The following is a 26,950-nucleotide window of genomic DNA, read 5'->3' as shown; positions in this document are numbered from 1 at the left end:
TGAGGCCATAACAAATTATCTGTTAAGGGGAAGGAAAAAAAATTATTTGATCTGGGGGTAAATCTCTCCCATAGAGAATATATATTTCTGCCCCTGGATGGAGGGAACAGTGACAGAAAGTCTAATGGAGTCAGCTGAATCGTTAATTCATTCCCTGGTCTCATCAAGCAGATGGTAAGGCTGCCTTTTATGAGACTGGTAAGAATTCTAGCACATCATCTTGGGACAGCCTGTAAATGAAGTCTTAACATCTCCTATGTATCTCAGTCTTCGCTATATTTAGGATTAGCAATGTGGATCCCACAAGATGCTACACAGATAAAACAGAAATGTGGTTCTTTGGAAAGAGCAGTCTTCTCCCTGATGAAGTGAGTTTAACCAAAGGAAGAATGTAAGCCAAAATCTCCTTTGACTTGCTAGGCAAAGATGATAGTGTGCCAAGAAAAATAAGATTGTATGGTTGGAAATCAGCTTGCAGTAAACTATAAACATAGAATTATAAGTGATAATGCAGAAATTTAATCTGTTCCACTGGTAACATAGTTTTGCTGTTATTGCCACTGGAGGGTTTGTATACCAGCAGGCATTCCACTCTTCTCCTGAGAACAGGTTTTTACTTCAGGACTATTTTCATTTGGTAACTTATATCTTGGAATCTGAGCTCAAATCAAGGTTTCAACTCCTCTGTGCCAGATGACTTGAGTTCCTGAATGAAGAAACAAGTCATAGTGGCCATAGATAGCCAAGCCATGGCACTGAGTAAGACCATAAGTCAGCACTAGGGATGTTCACAAGGGATTGAACCCTGTTACAATAGTCATGGACTATTGATAAATAATGAAGACTAGCAGTCAGGTCCAACACACAATGTTCAGAGTAAGAGTCATAGGAAAGACAGCTTGATCTATACCAGTGGGTCCTTCCCCTTCAAATATTCAAACTACAGGTTGTTCATGCTGCAATATTAAAGACCAGTACTGATTTGGGATAAAGAGTGGCCATAGCTAACCTCATTTCTATATCAGAATGTTTATAGTAAAGGTGTCTGCTTCCCTGGTCAGTTCAATATGATTAAGATTAGGCACCAACACAACTAAATATAACTGTAATATGAGGGGGAGAGATGATCCAAAATATGAGTTTAGATTGCAAGTTGGCCACTTGTTGTGACCGGGAGCAATTATCTTCCCAAGTTCCACTTTCTGAAACTGGTGAGTGACACTGAACTTTGGGGATTGGTATGAAGATAAAATGAGACATTCAGCACAAGCATCTGGTAAAGCTGATGAATGGCAGATGCCTTTCTCCTTGTCTACTTAAAGGGAAAAGTGTGATAAATGATCTAAAACAAAGAACATAAGCCATACTAATGAAATCCAGAATATACTCTTTAAGATCAGAAACGGAAAAGGATTCCCACTATCAAAATTTCTACCCAAAACCATATTTGAAATTGCAGCTATTACAGAAAGACAAGAAAATATATGAACAGTATAAAGATTATAAGAGATAAAAATAACATCACATTAGCAAATATGGCTGTATAAACTGAAAGACCAAAATGATCTACAAATATCACTTGGCTTAATAAGATATTTTAGAGAGATTGTGGGGTTCTATATTGTGGGGATAATCAATGTTTTAACATATATAAGTAGATGTATAGATTCAATAAAATTCCAATAAAAATCTCAATGAATTTTTAAAATTAATGTGAAATGTTGATTCTATAGGCAAAACAAAGTGTGTAAAATAACTAAAATATTCCAGAGAAAGATGAAGCAAGTTGCCTGTATAAAGATGGACATTTATGATGAAATTGTGACAATTACTAGTATATATTAAGAGGAGAATAAAGATAAGCTAAAATACTCCTAAGTACATGAAAAATAATTTATATTGAGTCAGACACTGAAGATAATAAGCAAAGGATAGATTTGCCAATAAATGATGCTGAGACACCTGGTCATCTAGATAAACAAAGTGAAATTGGATCTTTACATCATTGTATCACAAAAACCAATTCTATCTGGACTGAGGATATATTTTAAAAAACAAACAAATATGTAAATGCTTAGTAGGATTTATACAACAGGCATAAAAGGTACTAAAGGTATTAATAAATTCATCCACATTAAAATTAAGAAAATCTGTTTTTCAATAAAGAGTAAGAGGTTATATGAAAAGATGAGTGCAAACGTTTTCATTTCATATTAATCAATAATGTAGGATCTGGCAAGTACCCCAATAAATCAATATGAAAAAAGACAAAGGGAGAAAAGGAAAAAAGAACTGTTGAGAATTTCATAGGAAAAAAGATAAATGTGACCTATGGATAAATGAAAAATAAGCAATCCTACCAATATTCAGAGAAAGGCAAAAAACAAATTATATACAGATTGCATATCACAGCCACAAAACTGACCAAAATTAAAAAGAAAATATAGAAAGATCCCAGATTTGGGCAAACCCATTGATATTCATTCTTCTCTACCGTTGTTGAGAGCATGGGCAAGATAAAAACTGGCCAGCTGCTCTGGGCTCCGCTTGGCCTTATGCATAGTCCCATGGTTATTTGTCAGAGGATAAAGAATTTGGGGCCTCAGTCTTTAGAAAAGCATCAATAAAGATACTATTCTCTAGTGTTTTTCATTCATTTCTCCATACTAATTGTTCTGTTTTTGATGATAAGTCATTATGAGGATTCTGGTTTATCAATATATACATACATCCTCCATGGTGAGACCCACTTTTCTAATGATGACATTTGTAACAATTTATCCTCTTACTGAATACTCAGAGCAGATCTCTGTGCCAGTGGAAGCATTACAGACCCTCCTCCAGCTCAACCCCTGCATTTCTGTTATTAAGAAAATGAAGCCAATCAGGTTTAAACAACTGTCAATTTCATAAAACGTGCCTGTAGCAGAGCTAGACTACCAATCCAGTTTCTGTCTGATATGCCAGGCCCCCTGTAGGAAGGTCAGAGGGTAGTGCCAGATAGCATTCAGAAAGCTAGGGGAAAAAAATGACAAACTATGTGTTTGTAGTAAAAAAATAATAATTATGTTTAGTCTACCTGTTTAATAAGGCAGGAAAGCATATAATATATTCAGAAAGCATCCACTTAAATAACTGAATAAGTTTTGGGAATTGAAGAGGTTTGGTATATTTAAAGGCTATAGCATTTTATCCAAGAGACCTCATGCCATTACAAGTCTGTGTAACTCAAAATGAATTATTAAAAAAAAAAGAAAGAAAGAAAAGGATTGCTTTGACAGATAATGTGGCAGAGCCAGGGGGAGAACACTAACCAGAGTTGCACTTCATTAGGTCATGAGCTCTGAAGTGTATGAGTGTTGATGTATTTTAACACTACATTTCTGTTACTTTAAAATGAAAATATACCACATATGTTGTTTAATTACAAATTTAGGTAATTCACATTTGCATTAAATGTAATTACATGGTTTTAGAAAAATTTACATTTTGTAATATGCAATTATCTTAAAATGCCATAAATGATTCATGAAGCTAAGCAGGAAATTTTTTTTCCTTGTTCCCTTTCATAAAAGAACATACATACTACATGAAAATACAAAATCACTTTATTTTCTATAGTATAAGAGGATTATATTGTTTTGAGCTCTTTGCTACCTTAACGTTTTTGTCATTAAAATTTGTGCCATATCATATGCAAATACCAAGGAGCACAGTGAAGTATTTATGCTTTTGTATGGAGCTCTTAATGAATAGGTCTAGGTCAATTTTAAAATGCAATTCTCAAATACCTTATATGTGTTAAAACAATAAAAATGAAAAAGAAATTAGACCCACAGCCATGCATATGTCAAAAAATACTTACATCCAAGATACATAAAGAACTTATACAAATTAATAATAAAAAGTTAGACAATAGGGAAAGTAGAAAAATACTTGAGCACTCTTAAATAAAAGAACATCAATGAGAAAAGATATTTAATTTCATTAGGTCCTCAGAGAAATACAAATTAAATCATAATGAAATGTGATCATATTCCACCAGAATGAATAAAATGAAAAAGACAAAAAAAATACAAAGAGTGAGGGTGGGGAGCAGTTGACACTCTCATAGAATGTTAGTGGGAATAACTTCAGGAAATTGACATTATCTTTTAAGGCAGAACATAGGTCTAACCTATGAATCTTACTCATAAGCTTATATATAACAAAAATGCATATATAGATCATCAGGATAATAATATACCAGAATGTTTGTAGTGACAGCCTACATAATAACCTCAAATTGGCAGTACTGAAATAATAATTCATGGTAGAAAAGATAAACAGACTGAAGTAGAGTCACTCAATGGAATATTAAACATCAGTGAGAATATATGCTATACAATTACTTGTAGATATATGAATAAATCCCACAGTAATAATGATGAGTAAACTTCATCCCATTTTGCAAAAGTTTAAGCACAAGAAAAACTATGCTGTTGAAAATTAAGGTAATAGCTACCTTTCGTGGAGATAGTGAGGAAGGAAAGTGAGAAGGACTCTGTGGTGCTAGTAATATTCTGCTCTGGATTTGGTTGTTAGCTACAGGTATGCTCACAGTGAAGACAACCCATATAGCTGTATACTTATGATATATGCACTCCTTGGTATGTTTACTGTGTAAATATTAAATAATCTGAATGAGCACAGACAGAACTAACGTGATTATTCTCTCCTGATCAATAAGATGATATGAATAAGATGCTGTTCTTATTAATGCTTCTATTATAAGTAAAAACTAATCACAGTGGTAATAATTTTAATTGTCACGATTAAAAGCTTTTTAATGCATATTAATATCCCTTAATATCATTTGATCTTCATATTAACTTCATAAGATTTAGAAAACATAGGCTGCATGGATGTAAAAATTATGTTGATTAAGGACTGATATCAAAATGAAGAGAGTCCTTGAATGGTGGTGGCCTGAATAAATGCATCCCTTCTCATACCAGAATCACTGATTTCTGCTTCACAGGAAGGACTATTAATCAAGAGATTGAATGGCTTCCCAAGTTGATATAGAAATTAATTCTTAAGATAAGGCCCCTTCTTTTTTCCTGTGCATGGGGCACACTCTTATGAATTTGATTTTACATTTCTATAGCCTCCAAGTTCACTGAACTTCAGCAAATAATCTATAAGCAAATTACCCTACATTTGAAGGACAAGGATGCCCATGGGAAGAAAGAGGGCCCATGGTCCCCATTGCATGAAGAATGTCTGTTTTCCTGCATTATTATTCTTGATTGCTTTTCTTTTTTCATCTAATCCCAAATAACACAGATCTGTAAGCCTTCACTATAACTGTGAATTTCTAAGATTGCTTTCAGCCCAAAAGAAGCCAAAAGTCAATAAATGAAAAAAAAAAAATATATATATATATAATAAAAACACTTGAATGAAAGATGTGATTCACTTATTTTTTTCCTTCAGAAGAAAATACACAAGAACATTTTACCAAAAAACAAAGGCACACACTTGAAGTTTACATTATTAAATTAAATAATAAGCCTGGGTATCTTCAGACTATAAAGATCAAATAAATTTAGAAAAACAGAAAAGTTTGTCTACTGAAACTCATGCCAGGATAAAACTTCAGTCTCTAAGAAATTTACCAAGAAATCACATCATTTTATTTGCCACAACACTCTGCAGTTTAGGAATTAAAACAATGGATTGATTACTCTATGGAAACAGTGTTACTTGAAAGGAAGAGTAGTTCAGTCTTGTCTTAGATTTTCAACTGACACAAAGTTATAAAGCATTCTGAAATCCTTAAATGTGATTCAACCTAGTAAATGATGAGGCTAACTTCTACTATTTGGCAGTAAGAAATCATGTTTTATAAAGTATCCATTCAAGGTTTTATTCACATTAGATAGACTCTGAAGCAAGCAATTTGAAAATAAATGGCCAAGCTTCCATGAAATAACCCTAAGGTAGGGGTAAACTCTTGATGATAAATTTGAAGTCATCAAAAAAGAAAAGCTGGGGTTGTGGTTGGTGGTAGCATGCTTGGCTTGCATGCATGGTGCACTGGGTTTGATCCTCAGCACTACATAAGCAAGTAAAACAAAGGTATTGTGCCTGTCTACAACCTACAACTAAAAGAAAACAAAAAAAAAGAAGAAAAGTAAAGAAGACTTACATATTATTTAGTCCAATGTCCTCATTTATTTAATAGGTTGAGGGCCCAACAGCAAAATTACAGTCATAGCTACCTAGGCGAAAGCCAGAATATAATCCTTGCCCACTTAATTCCAGTCTCAGACAATTCCTTAATTCTGTGGTATTTCATGATATGGGTCTCTAATTCATGACCAAAAACTAAATGAGGCTTCAACCTTAGTATGATTTTCTCCAAAAGAAAACATGACATGACCCTATCATATAACTAATTTGCATTTGTTTAAATAACCACAAGTGCTAACACCCAAACAGGAGATGGTGTGCCTGCCTGGACTGATGACCAGTCGGTCATACAGAAATCATATGGTCCACAAGCAGGGCAGTGGACATGCACCCTGGCATTCATAAGGTATGCAGTTTCTGAGCCTGCCTCAGGCTCAAACCCCAATGACAGGATCTGTAAAAAATAGATGCCAGCATCTTTTAACCTGAAGGAAATCATTAACACAATCCAAATGAAAACACAGTTCTTACAGATTCTCTGTAAAAACATCTGAATTCTCTGGGTGATAATTAATGGTTATTTAATAAAGAAGTAAATGATAGGAAAAGAATTTTAATCATAGCAGATTTATTGCTATTCTGTCTTTATAGACAATTCTCATTTATAAAATGGATATGGGGTACATTTCAAGAAGGAAATCACTTTGTTACCAACTTAGGGTAATCTATACTAAACAATTTACCCGTTTAACCAAGTTCCAAAGAGTACACAATTTACGATTCTTCCTAAAATCAGAGCAATACTGCCTTTAACTCTAAAATCTATATTATAAGTTATCCAACAATTTTGGCCATTGAGTAAACTGATCTAAATTACAGAGTTTGATTTTTTAAAATAAATGCAAGTAATAGCCTCTTGGAAAGTAAAAGCAGAGTGGCAGAGAACTTCATATGGAAAGCATCATGTAGAGTAAAATTGCTTTAAAAACATGATCTCTTGTGATATGCCATTCTGACTATGGCCTAGGGGACAAGGTCATTAGCATGACCTGGAGCTTGTGAGAAATTAAGGATCTCAGAACCCCTCCTCAACCTTTGATAAAGAATTTGCACTATGATGTGATCTCCTGGGTGACTATAAAGTCAGGTTTGAGAGTGCTATTGTTAAACAGATACTTACATTGCTGCAATTTATTCTTTAAGAATTGTAAGGAATTTTTTTGGCATCTATTATTTCAGAGTTAAAGAAAAAATATATTGATATCATGGCATTTTTCTAAAGGGATAAACATCCAGCTCAATTACTTTGCATCTTTTGATTGGAAAAATAAGCCTGGGGAGGGGAAAAAGCAATGGAGAGAACTGATCAGTGTGTAGTTATGTCAAATATCTATTTAATATGCATCCAGCAGAGAGTCCAGTCTTTAAATCATTAAAAGTAGTCTCTGATTTCCTATTCTCATCGTGTTTCATCTTTAGGCAATATTACAATAGAATTCTCTCTTGGTTTGGAAACTCTTCTGGATGAATGTAAAGGGTGTATATCTCTTGGTACAGTCTAACAAGTCATCATTGTTAGTGAATGAACTTAATAAGTTTCATGCAACTGCATTTATGATTCTTTTGAGAAATATCTTTGTTCATACTCTGCTGAAACTGAAAACAATCATGCATTCTAGATATGACCAGACTCAATGAACACTGATGGAGCTGAGCTACAACTTTTCCACTTATTACAGATAAATGAACTTGGAACATTCTAAAATTAATCATACCTAGCAATGGAGGATATACGTACTATTAAGTCAAAGTCTACCATGCTTAAAACAAGAATGGCAATTTCTTAAAAGAAAGAAAGAACTAAAGTTATCTTCATATCCCTGGTATGTTAAGTAGAGGAGGAAGTAAATAAATATGTAATGAGTATAATGAGGAACTATGTTGGGATGGGAGAAGATGTATTTATGTACCTCCACTCACCCCCTTGCTTGACCAAGTCTTTGTGATTTATTTTATTTTTTCAAATGATAGATTGCTAACCCATTATTAAAATAACATAAAATAGTAAGTTTGAATACATTAAATTCAGTATAAATCGTGAAGAGATAAATTGTAGAATACCATTCTTTGCACTAGAGAAAGAAGAGAGGAGAGATGCTGGAAACTCATGGGCATACCTCTGATCTCAAGACAAAAATGACTATTGAATTCAAAGGTAACCCATGTAAACATCTAGTACAGAGAGAGATTGATATTCATTCAGGCACTGTTCATTTTTCAGTTATATATCAGATGTCCACAGTTTGGACACACTGTTTTAGGCATTAAAATGCATCAATAAACAAGGCCCTCAGGGTCTCCATTCTCATCAAACTGGTGAGAGAGATAAAGCCATAAACAAGCAAAAACCATCATATGTGATACTGAGCAAGCAGAAGTGTGCCATTAGAGTGTGACAATGACTGGGGCAGCCTGATTGATTTAGGTAACTGGGAAAGCTCTCTTCGAAGATGATAGTTCAACTGAGACCTGAATGATGAAAAACCACATCTGAAATTGCAACCTTCTAAACTAAGAAAATATTTGTTCATTCTTAAAATAGGAAAAAAATATCAGTGAACACTGAGCTTAGTGAGACAGGCAACATAGAACAAACAAGATGAGAACAGAGATGTGAAGTGGGGCTAGATCCTGTAGGGCCTTCTAAATCTTGGTCAAATTTTAGGACTTTATTCTGTATACAATGGAAATACGTTGTGTTTTTGTCGTCTGGGAAGTGACATGACTTAATTTAAATACAAAAAGATAGGTCTGGCCACTGTGTGAGAAGTTACTCTGGGTAGGTAGGGGATCAGTCATTAGACCAACATTTATGAAGTTATGGATCACAGGAACATCAGCTATATATAGTCCTCATGAAGTCGTAGGCAAATAATTGATCACCTTAAAGTCTTGAATTTTTCATCACTAAATGAAAGCAATAATATTGGCATCCATTTAATAGAGTGCTTATGAGGATTAAATAAGACAATATATGCAATAAGTTCATTAAAGACTCTCAATTATTGGGTATAAATATGAAGGAATATTTATTATGGATGTATTAGAAAACAGTCACTGTTTTTAAACATGCATAGTTACTACTTCTGCCCATATTTAAACAAACTCTTAGGCAGAATCCTTGAATTTCTGGCTGTTTTTGTTTATTGAAAACTTAGGCTAATTTAATGTTTACACTTAGATTTGACTTAACTTTCATGCCTCATGATCTCATGGTTTTTATTTGTGGAGGGGGTGTAGTATGACTTGATGCATAACCCCTCCTTTGGAGATGGCTCTTTCAAATTTTAGTGGGGTGTGGAGAAGGAGATGGAAGAGTCAATACAGTGGTTAATCCTATAGTCCTCTTTCTTTTGGCTGTACTTGTTGCTCTGTTTTACCCTCACTGACCCTAGATGACCTTCTCCTGGTAGACTTCACAACATCTGCTTACTATAATCCATTGTCCCAGCAAGTGCCCTTTTTGGGAGTGATACTTGCCAGATGGTTCATGCCAAAGCCCAATGGGGGTGTCTGCTTGACCAACAGAATCATAGGCATCCAACTACATCATATGTGAAGGCGAAGGCTACATTCCTGCTGGCCCCATCCATTCTTCCAGTTTCCCTCTTTCTTTCTCAGGAACTTCCCATGGCCACTTCTGTTTCGACCCAGCTTCAGCAAGCTTGGTTCCTACACAGTCATGCCCATAGAGGGTGGCATGCCAGCTCTCCTGTTTTTCAGGCATACTCAGTCTCTGCACCTGATGCTACCACAGGTTCTTCCTTCGGTTATCTTGGCTGAAGGAAGCACACTGTTCTGTGAACAGTATGTTTTCACAGCCCATGACCTGGCAATTCTCTTCTCTCTGTTCATTCATCCCTCATTGCCTAGGTACAGAAGATGTGAGGTGAGGAATTGGCAGTGTGTTTGGAGTTGTTAAAAAAAACAGTTTTAATGTCTTCTAGTTAGTTAATGCTGATGGAGATAACAGCCAGTTTGAGGAGGTTCTATTTATAATGAGGGCCATTCATATTCTTGTTTCAGGGGGCAACAGCAACAATTTTATGAGAAAACTTTTCATTCAACATGCTGTTACATATATATAAAAAAAATCATACCGGGCACATGGTAGGCAATTAATTAACGTTGGCTCTCATGATCATCATCATCGTCATTATTAAAGTAACCACTGTATTTCAAAGGACGGCCCAAGAGTTTTAAAAAATTAGTATGACCACATCTTTTATTACCCAGGATATAACTAGGACCAACACCTTAAATCTAGAAGTATTAGGTTAGTTATGGTTCATTAAGTATGAAAGAGATGGAAATACTGTCAACAGAGAAAAGGAAGAAAAGAAAATGCAAGTCTTTATTGGTGGTTTGATAATTTTAACAGGGTTGTAACTGGAAGACCTGCAAAATAATTTTGATATTTTTATTTTTTACTTCTTCTTCTTTTTTTTTTTCATTCTCTTGGGAAACACTATTCTGCTAAGTATCCTGACACCTGTGCACTGGTTTCTCCTCAGCCACTTTTCCATTCTCTGCCTTTGGCCACCCCACTTAGCCACCCTGGGCCTCATTTTCTCCCCTGGCAAAGGGATGGAACTGGACTAAGTGATCTCCAGTGTGATCTTTCCATTCTAAAAATTCTCTGCTTCTATAACATTCTTGATTTATGAGCCACTGTTTCATCTATTCATTCAATAAACATTTACTCGAGCCCAACTCTGTGCCAAACTCTTTCCGTTCCTGCTGATAAAAACCAGGCAACATGCTAGAGTTAAAATGTCTTTAAAGATTTCTGCTGGATGCTGTTTTTAAAAGGAACTTTCCATGGAAACCTCTACCTCCTTGGGATTCCAGAGGTAGCTCTCCTCTTGTTCTGTGAGGACTTAAAAATTCATAAAAAATAAACTGACATTAATTCAAAAGGATACTTTCAATTACTTCTCTCCCTTAGCCCAGAAAAAAACATTCTTCAGTGGATTTTTTGGGGTGTCAGAAGAATGTTTTTGATGGTTATTTTTTCCTCCCAATTTAAGATACTTCAGCATATTAATATAAATTCTAGAAAAATAATATATTTTAGAAGAAGTCTAATGTTATTTACTATAAATCTCTGTGAATTAATTACACTTGTTTCTCAAAAGTATGGAATTAGCAATCAACCAGAATCAGTATTTTCCCATAACTAGATCTCTTAATGTGGAATTAGGAGCCCCAGATTCAGTTCTCCATATTATGCTTGGTGGCCAATTGCAATTAAAAAGGAAACATAGCTGAATCTGAGATGCTTTTAATACACTGGCTATAGTGATCCAGTCATGCCACATTTCAGATTTTTGAAAAATAAGACCTGAACTATAATGACATATTATTTTATTATTATCATTTTATTTACATATCAATGTTATATAATCTCCCCTCACTCCATCTATCATACCTGTGTTGAAAACATCATAAATAAATATTGTCTAACTTGGTTTTTTCCCATCCCAGTTTCTTCATCTAATTTGAGTACTGTTTTCTCAATTCTCTGAAGGATGGTATAAAACTAGCAACATTCTAGATACATTGGGCAAAAATTAGCTCATTATATGTGATGGATGCCTTGGTGTTTTACTTCCTTCCCATCTCCAGTAGAGCTTCAGTTTGTTTTTTTGTTTTTGTTTTTTTTTTTAATTTTTTTATTGTTGGTTGTTCAAAACATTACAAATTTCTTGATATATCATATTTCACACTTTGATTCAAGTGGGTTATGAACTCCCATTTTTACCCCATATACAGATTGCAGAATCACATCAGTTACACATCCATTGATTTACATATTGCCATACTAGTGTCTGTTGTGTTCTGCTGCCTTTCCTATCCTCTACTATCCCCCCTCCCCTCCCCTCCCCTCCCCTCTTCTCTCTCTACCCCCTCTACTGTCATTCATTTCTCCCCCTTGTATTATTTTTCCCTTTCCCCTCACTTCCTCTTGTATGTACTTTTGTATAACCCTGAGGGTCTCCTTCCATTTCCATGTAATTTCCCTTCTCTCTCCCTTTCCCTCCCACCTCTCATCCCTGTTTAATGTTAATCTTCTTCTCCTGCTCTTCGTCCCTACTCTGTTCTTAGTTACTCTCCTTATATCAAAGAAGACATTTGGCATTTGTTTTTTAGGGATTGGCTAGCTTCACTTAGCATAATCTGCTCTAATGCCATCCATTTCCCTGCAAATTCTATGATTTTGTCATTTTTTAATGCAGAGTAATACTCCATTGTGTATAAATGCCACATTTTTTTTTTATCCATTCATCTATTGAAGGGCATCTAGGTTGGTTCCACAGTCTTGCTATTGTGAATTGTGCTGCTATGAACATCAATGTAGCGGTGTCCCTGTAGCATGCTCTTTTTAGGTCTTTAGGGAATAGACCGAGAAGGGGGATAGCTGGGTCAAATGGTGGCTCCATTCCCAGCTTTCCAAGAAATCTCCATACTGCTTTCCAAATTGGCTGCACCAATTTGCAGTCCCACCAGCAATGTACAAGTGTACCCTTTTCCCCACATCCTCGCCAGCACTTGTTGTTGTTTGACTTCCTAATGGCTGCCAATCTTACTGGAGTGAGATGGTATCTTAGGGTGGTTTTGATTTGCATTTCTCTGACAGCTAGAGATGGTGAGCATTTTTTCATGTACTTGTTGATTGACTGTATGTCCTCCTCTGAGAAGTGTCTGTTCAGGTCCTTGGCCCATTTGTTGATTGGGTTGTTTGATAAAGGGACTAAAAGCATGCAATGGAGGAAGGATAGCATCTTCAACAAATGGTGCTGGGAAAACTGGAAATCCATATGCAACAAAATGAAACTGAATCCCTTTCTCTCGCCATGCACAAAAGTGAATTCAAAATGGATCAAGGAGCTTGATATCAAATCAGAGACACGCCGTCTGATAGAAGAAAAAGTTGGCTACGATCTACATTCAGTGGGGTTGGGCTCCAAATTCCATAGCACAAACCCATAGCACAAAAGTTAATAACTAGAATCAACAAATGGGACTTACTCAAACTAAAAAGTTTTTTCTCAGCAAAAGAAACAATAAGAGAGGTAAATAGGGAGCCTACATCCTGGGAACAAATCTTTACTCCTCACACTTCAGATAGAGACCTAATATCCAGAGTATACAAAGAACTCAAAAAATTAGAGCTTCAGTTTTACTGTAAAGACACAGAATGTATCAGAAGGATTTCTGAAGTGTCTCACTGAAAAGAAGGAATTGTTAAACCATCAAATCTTGGCAAAGAAATTCCTTTCAAATTCTCAATTCTTCAATTGCCTCAAGTGGCATAAAAAGTCTACTCCAGGATCAGTCTTCTGTGTTAGGAATGAAGGGAAGGGACAGAATTATAAACATGGACATGTGAGAGGACAGCCTAGTCTTTCTTCAACACCAGTTGGTAGGGGGACCCATTATTAAAAGAATGCCCTTCCTAAAATGTAGAATTATTGCTATCTCCTTTTTAGTTTTACCAATACATTTAAACATTAGGAGTATAATATAAATAGTGAACTTCAGCTGATTTGTAACTAACTTTATTTGCACTGTGAAACTTTAACAGAAACCTCAATGAATTGCAGAATTGTGAACTTTATAGTTGGAAGAGTGACACCCAGAAAGGATTTTGAGGAGGATTTCTCTGATGTGTATGGCTAGGCACAGGTAAATTGGGATAAGAAATTGGATCTCTTGATCAGTTGATCCCAAACAAGGATGACCACAAAAGTAAACTGGAAAACCTCTAGCCACATGTTTTAGTTTACTAATATTGAGTTGGATCTCTTGATGTTTCACTGTTATGTTTTAGTTCCTAGTTAATTCCAAGAACCAGTTTAGGTTGAAATTTGATGTGGTTATTTTAGTTGGTTTGGGTTTTTTGTGTGTGTGTTGTTTTTGTTTTGATTTGATTTTTGTTTTGGATTTTTGGTTTTCTTTCTTTCTTTTGTAAAGTACTACACCTTTCCTTGCCCTATTTTTCAGGGAAAGAACCCATTTCCCAACAAACATTGAACAAAAGATGTAAAATTAAATGATAAAAACATATAGAAAAGAATAGGAAACGCAGAGCACATTTCCACTCTTCAGGTTGGAGGCAAATAGACTAAAGAACATTCATTCTGTCCAGACTGAATAACACTGCCCCTTGAATTAGCAGCCATGATTCATAAAACATCCATTCATTTCTCACAGTGAGAATTCTCCCTGGTCTCAAGGACAGGACATGTTCCACATTCACAGAGTGTACATGCTTTTTTTTAGTTTCCTTTTCTACTTGTTATGAGTAAACCAAAAACCATGTGGACACAAATTTTTTCTTTAAAAAAATCTTACTCTTCACTCCACATGGAATATTTGATATATTTTAATCCCATTCTTGAAAGAAGGTGCTCCACTTCTGTTACCATACTGCAGATCTTCCCTCCTGATTATTCATAAAACTATAAATGTTAGACCATCTAATATAAGAGCTTTCAAAAATGTCTTAATCGATTACCCAGGAGTCATATACGTAAGTTTTCTACCTACAATGTACTCTTATATGATTCATAAATTAACATTATTCTAAATTGATTTCATAATCCACTAATGGTTCAACACCCAAATATTGAAAAGCACGATTTAGTGCAGCATTTTCTATGTTACAAATAAGAAAACACAGTCCCAGAGACATGAAGAGGTGTGGCAAAAGACTTCTGAATACCTTGGACTAAAGTTTGGATCTCTGTCTTCTATGCTCTTTCTACTATACTCTGCTGCATTTCTACTGCTATTCTCAATACATTTGAATGGACATAGTACCAGTTTCAGAATGGAAGAAAATATTAATTTTGAAGACTATAGGACAGTCTATTATTATATCATCCCATCAGAATTAATTTTCTTTCCCAAATACCTGAATTGTGTAACTTTTGAATACATAAAATTAAAGCTTCATGTTCTTTCAAATCACCAAATAATATTATTTTTCTCAGTACAACCTCAAAGTGAAGTAATCATTTCAACTATTACTTCATATTTATATGAATTTGTTAAGCTTATCAACTTCAAAACTTGGTTTTTGCAGCTTCTTGATATATATTATTTTAATGAAAATCTTTGATTTCTATGTTCAGATAGGCTTACTTTAAAACATATTATGCATTTTATTTTAAATTGACAGTATACATCTTGTGGACAAAGTCTGTATTGTTTTGTAATAAAAATGAAATTAACACCACAATGTTGAAAAGAAGCTAATGATTGGCTGATGCCAGCAACAACCACATATGACAGGCTGAGGTGATGTGATTAAAATGTCAACTAGTCATAATGGTTGTCAAGTTGGTGTCAAAACAAAACCACCTAAAGAGACTGAAAGGTAGTGACACCTGAGAGGGAAGAATGGAGGGAAAGAGGAAATACTGGGAGCTGAAGTGGAGCAAATAGCACTCTGTGCATGTATCATTATGTCACAAGGAACCCCAATATGAAGTATAATGCATTAATAAAAACAAAAAGATCATAACGCCTGGATCTAGCCCCTACCTCAATATATATTCTAATTTAACAAGAAACTTGGTGGCCTGGGCGTGGGAGTTTTCAGGAGCTTTGTAGATGATTTTAATGTGCAGAAATGATAGTGAATTCAGGGTTCAGAAATACACGACCTAGGCACTTAATGGGTAATAGTTTGACCCTCTATTAATTTAGTTATGGTAGTGTAAAAAAAACTTTGTGGTTCTTTTAGGTAATTCCACCTTACATGTGACCTGACTGTGTATCATGTTGCCCTACATTTGCCTAGTGCTTGACTAACTACAAAGCCATCTAGCATACTTTCTTTAATTAAGTAGAAGCACTTAAGTACATTTTCCCTTCTCCCCTTCTGGATGTGTGCATGCTACTTTATTAGACCAGCCTTTAAAAGCATCTGATCTCAGATCACAGTTTTCTTTTTAAGGGCAATCTTTACATAAAACCACATGAATGAACACCCAACTCCCTCAGAAACGTGAACAGCTAAAATCTATGCTGACACCACACATCTCCTTCCCGAAGGAAGTATCATCTGAGTGGTAATGGAGGGCTGGAACTGCTGCCAACTTAGACAATCACATTTGTCCAAACTCTGAGAAGTCCTCCATTAGCTGAATTCAACTGTCCTCAGTTTTCTTGAATTTAAATATGCAGCCAATCTCTAAAATTCATGACACACAAAAATGTATAGGTTTAAGTATTTTGGCAAAGAAGACAAATGTTCCAAGTCCTTAAAAAACTGTTTTTCACAGTATTCTTTAGTTACTGGTCAGAATAAAACCTGAAGCAACCACCGAACTCAGTAGAGTATGCTTATAGTCCTCCACTTGGTAGGCTGAGGCAGGAGGACTGCAAGTTCAAGGCCAGCCTCAGCAACTTAGCAAGAACTTGTCTCAAAATAATAATAATAATAATAATAATAATAAAAAAACTCAAAAGGACTAGGCATGAAGCTCTGGGTTAGAGCAACCCTGGGTTCAACCCATAGTATCCCAAATCAACCATCCAACAACAACAACAAAAAACCAATAACAACAACATCAAAACCTAAAGCAGATTAAATTTACATGGAAGCAAAATATATCACTATGAACATTAAAAACAAGGATTTTACACTCTCAGGAGAAGGTCGTGAAAGGCAGTCCTAGGATAAAATAAATAAAGACAGACACAGAACAAGAGCCTGTCCCAAAAGTTGGTGAGAAGAGTGGACACCCCATCCATCAGTACCTTCCCCAACAGGCTCATCTTTCTTCAATAAGCTTGCACATCTGTGCAATGCCGGCTAGAGTCTTAAGTGTCTAAAGATCCTTTCCTTCTACTAAAAGACCAATGTTCCAAGAACTGATTTTTTGCTTTCTTTGCTGCTATACCTTAATAAACAAACAATTGGCTCAGGATTTCCAACCAAGCCAAAGGCCGACTAAAAGTCTCTGCACAAAAACTTTTAAATAAATTTCTGCTTGTAATTTTTTTCACATGTATTTCAATTTCAAGACAAAGAGTTTCTTCCCATTTCCCTCATTTCCTGTTGATTGTTTCGCTAATTAAAAAGCAGGCTCTTTGGATGCTCTAAGGAGAGAAACTGGAGGAAGGGGCAAAATGGGTCAAGACTGAATGTTCCTGGCTCTGGCAATCCTTCTGATTCCCTTCAGTGAAATAAATCCTTTATTCTTCATCTAGCTCAGACTCTAGGAAAGCACAGAAGCAGCCCTTCAGCCTTCTTCCTACCTAAGGTCAAAGTCCTTTTTTTTACACTTGGCATGTAACCTAGAAACATCAGACTTCTGTACAAAATGAAAACTTTCACACTTCCAAGCCGTTCATTCAGCAGCAATCTATGGTCTCTCCATCCTGCGGGTCCCCTTAGTGAATTTGAGGCATCTCTTAAGGCAAAGGGGTTTGAAAGCTTTGAGGTTTTCTTGGCGACTGAGAAGAATAATTTGTCTTCTCTTGGAATAAGATCACATTCAGCAGAAAAGATCTGCTGTGCTCAAGGTCATGGATCTTGGCTCTGTGGATATTCAGTTATTCAGCAGAATAGCCACTCCAAGCCTTCAAAGCACTTTGGGATGCTGCTGCAGGTGTTGCCTGTGGAGATCTCTCTGACAGCAGCTGGATTCTTGCATCTGCATTTCCTCTTTTTGATGTTGTCCATTGTTCTTCCTGAAATCCACATCCCTATACTTATGTAACATATGCAATCTTAGAGATTTTTCAGAGAAATGCTACCACAAATTAGGATGTGTATATGCATACACAAATAACTAAACACTTGAAGGGGGAATTCAAGGCGAAATGCATTTTTTAAACTGATGTATTTCAAATTTTAAAGTTGTGCAAATCAGCATTATTTTAGACTCTGTTGCTTACAAAATAAGCCATGGGAACCCTGGGGAAATAATTAGTTCATTAACTACAGAAACATAATAACGACCTACTATGTGGGCAGCTCTATGTTAATTGTGTTGCCAAAAGCACAGATGAGTTAGGGATGCAGCTCACAAGATGTTCACAGCATATAGGGGATATTAGGCCATAGAAATTGAAAGTCAAAAAAGGTCATTTCCAAAGTGTAAAGATACATTTCATCAAAAAGATAAAATTTATATTATGTCTCTTGTCTTTTCTCCATAGATATGTTTAATTTTTATTTATTAATTAAAAAACCCCACATGAGTGAGGAAATTCTTCAAGATGGTGTACATTTTATAGTTTTAACATTGGCTCATGATTTTTGCCTGAAGCAATCACAGTTGTGATGAATGAAAATGATTATTACTAAGTTTATTTTCTTTGTCTCAAGGTCTGATGACCTCCGACATCAGGCTGGATCAATAGGGCTGCACCTGGCCTGTTGTGTCTGTCTTTGCCTCCAGAAATCCTTATTATCATCTTTTATCATGTCCAGAAGGCTTGGCTTAAAGTCCCAACAGAAGAGTATTATCCCAGGAAGAATGAAGAGGTTTAGGGCCCAGGATGATGATTCCAAATATGCAGGATTTGAGTCTATTTCCACCACGTTCTAGTTTGAGTTGCTGGTGAAGCAGAGGCCATTGGAATTTTCTGTAGAATAAGCCAAAGTGATTCAGAGATCTCTCCCCACAATAATTTCTTAGTGTGTCTCCAGCCACATAACTGATGATGCTGACCTTCTAATCGTGGACCACTGATGCAGGTGGCAGGACATCTTGGCCAAACTGAGTGTGCAGTTGAGTTCTGCCTCTCACCAGAATAAGACACTGATCTTTCTTTTGCACATAGGTTTTACCCAGTACAAGCTTCCTGCCTTGCTCTCGGGAGTCAGCCTTCCTCTTATCTTCTCTTAAATACCTTTTTAAACTTTACAGAGATGTATAACAGGAGATGACAGAGAGAGCAGAGGGTGAAATATACTGGTAATATGTCTATCAAGTAGAACCAGATCCAACCCTGCCTACTTCCACTAATGTCAAAGAAGTCCTCTGTTTGTGAAGGAGATTGGTTTTCATCAATGATGTTACCATTGTACTTCCAATTCAGAAGATTCCCCAAAGGCTCATGTGCTTAAAGCAGTGCAGTTGTATTTAGAGGTGGGGCTTGTGGGAAGTGACTGGATCTTGAGGGCTCATTTGATGGCATTTTATTTGACTTCAATACCTTCAATCCCATGTCAAAGATCTCCACTCTGGCCTTGTTTGAAGGATTCATCAGGTTCCCTTTTTCTGTATACACAGAATCTAGATATTCCATTTAAAAACGAAATTTGGACTCTCGATTTAGGAACTCTGATTGTCTTAGCAAGCTGTCCTGTGGAATGGATCACAGGGTAGCAGTGGTTCATGAAGACCCTGATGAGGGTGTGCTGCTGAGAGGGGCTGGTTGGTTGGTGTGCAGCGCTGTCTGACCTGCACTTAGAATCCATTCTCGAAGGTGATCTCACCCAGGGCCTTGATTTGATTCCTAAACCTCCTAAAGTTCTGGTCTTTTCTGAAATCTACGCCCAGCTCTAAGCTTTTAAAACCGATTTGGATTCTTGACTCCTCAGTGTTGACTTCCAAAGCAAGTTTTTGTTTGGTAGCATAACCTGGATATAGTTTTGATTAAAGGCATGGATGAGAATGTTTTAGCTGCTCTTTGGTGAATCTGGTGTGATTGCGCCTGCACTATATTGGTGCAGGCTTGTTTGAAGAGCTATCTTGTGGTTCTTTGGAAGAGATATCTGACATGCCAGCATCTATTTAAGAGATCCTTAGATCATATCTCAAGAGACAGATTTGAAAACAAGGCACTCCAGGGTAGAATATAAAGGTGAATTAAAGTTCTGAGATGAGAAATCAAAAAATGAAATTTGACTCAAACTAAGGTGGCATGATGGAGAATAAGGACATGCTCAGTGAGAAAATTTGTCTGCTGTCCAGATTGTAAAAGACCCTGGCCATGGGGAAGACATTTCTCATCAAGAGAGCAGAAAAGAGCTGGGCGTGGTGGCATAAACCTGTAATGACAAGTTCAAAGCTAGTCTCAGCAACTTAGCAAGGCTCTAAGCCGCTTAGTGAGAACCTGCCTCAAAATAAAAAAAATAAAATAAAAAATTAAACAAACACAAAAACAATAATCCAGGACTGAGGATGTAGCTCAGTGATAAATGGCCCCTGGGATAAATCCCAGTACTCCCTCCTCCCCACACCCAAAAAAAGAAATATCAGAAGAAAATAAAGTATCTGTTTAATTTGGGAAGAGAGAATGTTCCTTAATCAAAAAATTATTCAGCTTAGCATAAAGTAAAGGTTTGATGGAACTCTTACATAAGATTAAAGACCAAACAAAAATTGTACAGAATTGGATAATCTTTGTAACTGATAATTGTGTTAACAAATTTATAAGCCTGAACTCAACTCCAGGTAAGCATTACTTTTTACTCACATTTCCAGATGTATAATCAGTTCTTCCAACACTATTAAATATGACATTATTTGCTCATGGTTTTCTCTTCTGCTTGTTTTTGTGCTGGGAATTGAATCCAGGGCTTCACATATTATGTCAGGTCTCTCCCACTAAGCTACATGCCTAGCTCCTCCCCACAGATTTTAAAATCATGTATAAACTAATTTCCATATGTAGTTAGACCCATATCTAGACTCCATTTACTCCATATGCTTTTGGTCTGTTTCTGTGCCAAAACCAGATTTTTTAATTACACTTGTTTGATTTTACTATCATGTAGACAACTTAACCAAATTGTTATTTTTATAAAAATTTTGGCCTCTCATGCAAATTTATGATTTCGTATTAATTTTGTGATTTGTCAAGTCCTTAACCCCTCTCCCCAAATTGAGATTATGAATTCAGTTGACCTAAATATAAAATTTTCTTTAAAAATTTAATCATCTTGTCCAAAGGAGCAACAGTTTGTTTTTCTACTTATTTGCATTCTAATTTATTTTCTTCTATAAAGTTTTATTATTTTATTTATATAATCTTGCACAAAGTCAGTATTTTGTATTGTGTGTGTAAGCTTTTCATATCCCTAGAACTTTCATATGGGAAAAATCCTACTGATACAAACATCTACACTGATTTGAGATAGGCAAGAATTTGAGAGAAAATTCAGAGAATTTTTTTTTTTTTGCATTCTAGCTTTCTATTCTAATTTTACTGAGTAGTTGAATTGGTTAAAAAAATATTCTTTTTATTACTCTTACTGATCTTAAAAAGGATAGCTTTTTCCACCAGCCTCATATATGCAGTTTGATAGTAGTCCAGGTACACTATTTCTAAATAATGTCTACATCAAGTAACAATTCTTATAAATTTCAGAGGAGACTACCAAAAGCAAAAGAAATAAAGAAAAAAATTAACTGGAAATAAACAAGCAACTTCTTTATGGTTCCTCTCTATTACCTTAAAGTCAGAAACTAAAAGGTTACTTTACTACTAAGTCTGCATTCTCTCCTCTCAGCACACCGGAGGGCATCCTTTCCTCCATGTTCCATCTTTTCATTTAGTGTCTATTCCAAGTGGAAGAAAAATAATTCTTCACTCTTACTCACCAGCAACAACCCTGAGGGACACAAAATTACATTGAAACTGCAAACAACCTTCATCCTGAAATTTCATTACTGAGGTCCAGCACTTACCACATTAACTCAGTAAATAAAAATGTTGCAATTTAAGCCAATTCAAAATGTGGGGAATAGCTTCAGGTTTTAAACAAACACACACACACACACACACACACACACACCACTTTTTCTTTCTCAAAAGCACAGCTATATAAATTTCTTGATTTTTCATGTTGAAAATAACATGTCAATTCTAGATACATTCAAATGTGACCCAAAATTAACATTCAAGACATGTCTTGAAAATCAGTATTTTTCTATAAGGTGTATTAAATGTGCCTCCAAGTATTCATTTCTAAGAGAACATAAATACTTTTAAGAATGAATTAAAAAAAAAAGAGTGCCTCCTCTGGTATTAATAATATCTACATCTGTCTATCCCTTTATCTGGCTTTATTTTTCTATAAGTATTTATTTTTTTACCTGAGCTGTAAGATACTCATTTTCATATCTCCTGAGAAAATATGAGCTCCCTATGAGGAAAGGGAATGTTTTGTTGTGGTAATGATTGTTATCATGATTGTTTGCCACTGTATCCCAGAGCTGGATCAGTACTTGGCACCTAGCAGGCACTCAATAGGTATAATACATAATTAACAATTTGAACATGAATACTGGAACTAAATCCAACCAACTAACCTGATTCAAAACATAAATGAAATTGTCTATCATAATTATTTACTACCTCTTTAAACTTTACTGTGCTTAAAATAAAAATCAAATTTGACAATAAATTTAAAGGAAAGTTATTGCTTAAATATATAATCAGAATTGATTTTTACTTATATGACTGTCAATCGAAGGAGGGAAAGCAGATACTAATCACACATTAAACATATCACACAGTTACATTTGTTCAAAGTACCATATAGGAAGGAAAACAGAATGTGTCTTGATGGGAGATACTTAACTGGTACCCCAGAAAATCTTCCCTAGAAAGGGGCCTTTTGGCTCTGGGGATCTGAAGAGTAAGAGTTGTCAAGTAGGAAGGCAGAGAACATTCCGGGTATCTACAGAGATACCTATAGAGTTCTGGGTCTAGAAAGATCTTGGCACAACCTAGAAACTAAATGACTAGAGACATAATAAATAAGAGTCAGGACAAAACATGTGGAAAGCAGCAATTCTGGTGGCAGATTTTCTTCTCATGCTGAATTAATCAGCTAGAGTCTCTGTAACTATCCTGAACTTTTCTGCACCCTGTAGCTCATTCTCAGTTAAATGTGGCATCAGTAACATGTGGAAGCAGGAAGTTCTCTGAAAATGATCAATTTATTTAGTGACTTGGGCAACTCCTGGCTGGTGGAAAAAAGGCATTTTGTATTCAGGAAATTTTAAATTCCTTAGATGACTTTCCAAATGTTTTAAGTGCACTGTGATATGCAAGATCAAACTGAGGAGGACCAACTCTTTGGCTGCAGATCTGAGATCTCTCTTTAGGAGGGCCAATGAGAGCTCAGTTGCATCAATTTATTTTCACACGGGTGACACACAATAAGTTCAATTATTCAGTTATGGAAAGCTTGGTTTTCATGATTCTTCAAATGTTAAAAGTGTTGCTGCCTCTGCCCTTTCATGTTTCCTTTTTCTTCCTCTCATTTTATCCACTACCCAAATATTTCTCAAAGCACTCAAGTCCCACCATAGGATTCTTCCCTATTTGACCCATTCTTCCTCTGAACTCTTTTTATGTTTTAGACCTGTTATTACACAATTTCTCCCTTAATTGCATCTGATTCTGGGGAAGAAGGGGAGCAAAAGGGCAGAAGACAGGAAGGACAGGAGAAAGATTACACCTGTAAATATAGAGTATTTTTCTAAAAGAAAACTTCAAGGATTTAAATGTTTAAATGATCCATTCAATGGTCAAACATTATATATATATATATATATATATATATATATATATATATATATATATATTGGAAGAATATTTTACAATTTGAGAATTCTGTTTTAATATGTGATGAGAGATCCTCTTAAATAATTACTTGCTAAACAAACCATATCTATCAAACAAGTCTCAATTTTAGACACGTTTTGTTTTGGTCAGTCTTTGGAGATTATCCTGAAGAAGAAAAAAAAAAAAACCCAGGGAAATCTGTAATAGTAGGCCAGGGAAAAATATAAATCATTTTTATTAGCCCCTTTTAAGAGCCTCCTATTTTGTTGTCCTAAGTACTCAGTATACCTAGTGAGGGCATAAAATATTTAACATTATTAAAACCAGTTTAGAAAAATTCCTTAACTCTCTAATAGAAAACTAGGCAAAGAATAGGAAAACAATCCACAGGACTGAAAATCAGTGATCAGTAAATCTATGAAAAATCATACAATTTCATATACATTCAAAGAAATGAACAGAAAACTAAAATAGAAATTTTTTTTCAGCTTCCAACATTCAAAATCAGTTGAGTATATGACAAATACAAGGTACCTTAATTAGTGAAAATACAATTGGGACACATTATGGGAAAGATAAGCAGGCAGTTTCTTTAAGGGTGTGGAGAAAGTTCTGTCCTGTTCTAATAATGCTAGTTCCAAATAAGACATCTATGGGGGAAAAAAAAAGGTCATGGGTACAAATTTGTATACAAGGATGTCCACTACAGTTTTAATTTTCAGAAAAAAAATATAGAATTAAAATTGTCAACTATTGGAAAATGCTTAAATAATTTAGGACACATTGGAATGAATTTCTTTTCTTTTCTTTTTTTTTTTTTTAAGAGAGAGTGAGAAAGAGGTAGAGAGAGAGAATTTCAACATTTATTTTTTAGTATTTGGCGGACACAATATCTTTGTTTGTATGTGGTGCTGAGAATCGAACCTGGGCCGCATGCATGCCAGGGGAGTGCGCTACCGCTTGAGCCACATCCCCAGCCCAGGAATGAATTTCTTTTTCTTTTTTGCAGTGATGGGGATCAAACCCAGGGCCTTCTGCATGCTAAGCAAGTGCTCTGTCACTGATCTATATCCTCTGTCCATAGAAGAGAGTATTTTGCAGTCACTAAAAAAAAATAAATAAATAAATAAAAATAAAATGTTTTCACATTCTAATAATGAGAGAAGAAAAATAATTCCCACATAAAGTTAAACAAAATAATTATAGGACGCATAAACTATATTATGCATTGCATTACTACAATTATATTGTATATGTACGTGTGTGTGTGTGTAGAGATATAAACACTTTCGGGAAGAAAACAGACCAGAATGTTATCATTTCTCTGTTATATCCTTTTATTTTATTTAAATCTTTCTGTATCTCCCAAATCTTTCAACAATGAACTTTTTTTTAATAATCAGGAAAAATCTAATAAGATTAAATGATTAATTTATACTCCTTTTGATATGTGCATGAATTATTCCACATAAACAGCTCTCTTTTATAAGTCAAGCCAAAGAGATGTCAAACCACATTGTGTTCTACAGAGATTCAATCGCCAACAATGACATAATGCAAAACTCCCCATAGAGACCCTCTCCTCTTTCACACAATATTGTATTTTATAACAATGTTTAACAGTTGGAAATGCTGAGAAGCTGTAGATGGGAACTTGCTGAAAGAACATGTTCCTTCCACTCTCCCCTTCACTCCCCAAACTCACCCTTTCATTTTTTTTTCTCATTCACAATGATGGGATTAGTACAGTTGGGGGTTTGGAATTATAATAAGCAAGGAACAATTTTCTGGCCCTAATTAACTGCTGTTAAAATAAGCACTGCACAACAATAGTATCCCAGAGTTGCCCTGAGAAAACAACAGCAGAAAGCCCCCAACATTCTGTGCATAATGGGCCCTATTTAAATGAGCAGATTTATCATAGAGTCTTAATAATCTGTTCTATAGCCGCAGGACAGGTGTTGAAATTTTGAGTAAGGGAGGGTTTTGCTGCAGACACTTGCAGGCTGGGCTGGCAACAGAGTCAACCCCAGGGGCAACATCAATGGCTTGTTCCCATTGCATTTTATTTTTTCATACATCTCATCCTCAACTGGTATCACCCTTCATTCACAACTCTCCTTGAAATATTGCTACCCTGAACTCCAGGTCTCTCTATTCAAGCTTTCTCCCCATTTGTGTCTCTTAGAAAATGTTTAATAGAATTTTGAAGTATACTTTAAACACCACAAAATTCACTTGGTTTTAAGTGTGCAATGCAATGAATTTTGGTAAATCTACAACATTATGGAACCATTACCACGATCTAATTTTATATTTCCATTGCATCAGAAATAAACCTTGTGCTCATTTGCAGTCATTCCCTGTTCCACACTCAGGCCGACCCAAATCAACACTCATCTTTCTTTCTCTGTAGGTTCACCTTTTCTAGACAGTTAACATGAAATCACATAATAGTTTATCTTTCAGTATAATGTTTTTAGGGTTCATCCATGTTGTAGCATATATGATATAGATCAGAATAATATTCTATCATATGAACATACAACATTTGCATATTCATTCACTAGTTGTTTCTGCTTCCTACTGTTATGTATAGTGCTGCAATGCTATGAACACCTCTGTAGAAGTTTTTGAGTGGATACATTTTACTTTCTCCTGGGTGCATACTTAGGAGCACAACTCTGATTCATAAGGCAAATCCGTACTTAACATCTTAAGAAACTGCTCAACTGTTTTCTAAAGCTTTATAGTACCAGCAGCAATGCATGAGGTTTCCAGTTCTTCATATCTTCAGGAACACTTGTTATTATCTGCCTTTCCTGATACAGCCTTTTCTCTGGGTGTGAAATGGTATTTCATTGTGGTTTTAATTTCCATTATTTCCCCAATGCTAATGATGTTGAGCACCCTCACTTATGTCTGTTATTTGTATTTTCTTCTTTCTAAAATTATTTTTCTTTTAAAATATTCTTTGATGTTTTTGATGTCTCCTTTTCTCTTAAACCCCTTTCTTGATCCACCTGGACCATGTCGAATCTTACTTATGGATTATTAACTCCCATATGCAAATGCTCGCTTCAATGGCTCACTTTCAATCTATTTATCTCCATAAAGTTTCTGATACCATACTTGGAGAAGAGGCAGAGAAACTAAATTTTAA

General features: G+C 35.4%; 1 protein-coding gene across 29 annotated transcripts in view; it reads right to left on the bottom strand.

The window, feature by feature from the left end:
• The window catches only part of Nrxn1 (neurexin 1), a 1,098,127-nt gene that overhangs the window by 683,500 nt on the left and 387,677 nt on the right, over positions 1 to 26,950 (bottom strand). The window lies entirely within an intron of this gene.

Source organism: Marmota monax, unplaced genomic scaffold (assembly GCF_021218885.2).
Source record: "Marmota monax isolate L192 unplaced genomic scaffold, Marmota_monax_Labrador192_F-V1.1 WCK01_AAM20220418_F8-fsc00015, whole genome shotgun sequence".
Classification (NCBI taxonomy): Eukaryota; Metazoa; Chordata; class Mammalia; order Rodentia; family Sciuridae; genus Marmota; species Marmota monax.
This window is presented reverse-complemented; position numbering and strand designations above follow the sequence as displayed.